The sequence below is a fragment of the Arachis duranensis genome, chromosome 6 (assembly GCF_000817695.3).
Source record: "Arachis duranensis cultivar V14167 chromosome 6, aradu.V14167.gnm2.J7QH, whole genome shotgun sequence".
Classification (NCBI taxonomy): Eukaryota; Viridiplantae; Streptophyta; class Magnoliopsida; order Fabales; family Fabaceae; genus Arachis; species Arachis duranensis.
The window spans coordinates 75,113,164-75,113,735 of NC_029777.3; positions in this window are offsets into that span (position 1 = coordinate 75,113,164).

Below are 572 nucleotides of genomic sequence, written 5' to 3' on the forward strand. Positions count from 1 at the left end.
CTTGCTATCAATTAATGATTTGATTCAACATTTCAAGTATGTGCCTTTTCTGTTGAGAAAGTTTTAATGTTTGAATCATATCTTTTCTTGTTAGCCAAGTTATTAATTTTTAAAATCAAATCTTTTTAAAATGTTTTTCAAATCATATCTTCTCAATCATGTTTTTTTTAAAACCAATCATATCTTCTTAACCACATCTTTTTCAAAATAGTTTTCAATCAAATCTTATTGATTTCTAATTTCAAAATCTTTTTCAAAAATCACTTTACTTCTTTCTTGATCTTGGTTTTCGAAAATCAATTAAAGTTTTTCAAAATGTTTTTAAAATCTTCTTAAATTATTTTCGAAAATTTCTTCCCATCTTCTCACATCCTTCTATTTATGGACTAACACTATTCCTTAATGCACAATTCGAACTCCATCTTTCTTGATAAGTTCGAATTTTCTAACTCTTCCTTCGATTTTTCTTTTCCGCTGACACCTCAAGGAATCTCTATACTGTGACATAGATGATTCCATATTTTCTTGTTCTCTTCTCTTTCATATGAGCAGGAGCAAAGACAAAAGCATTC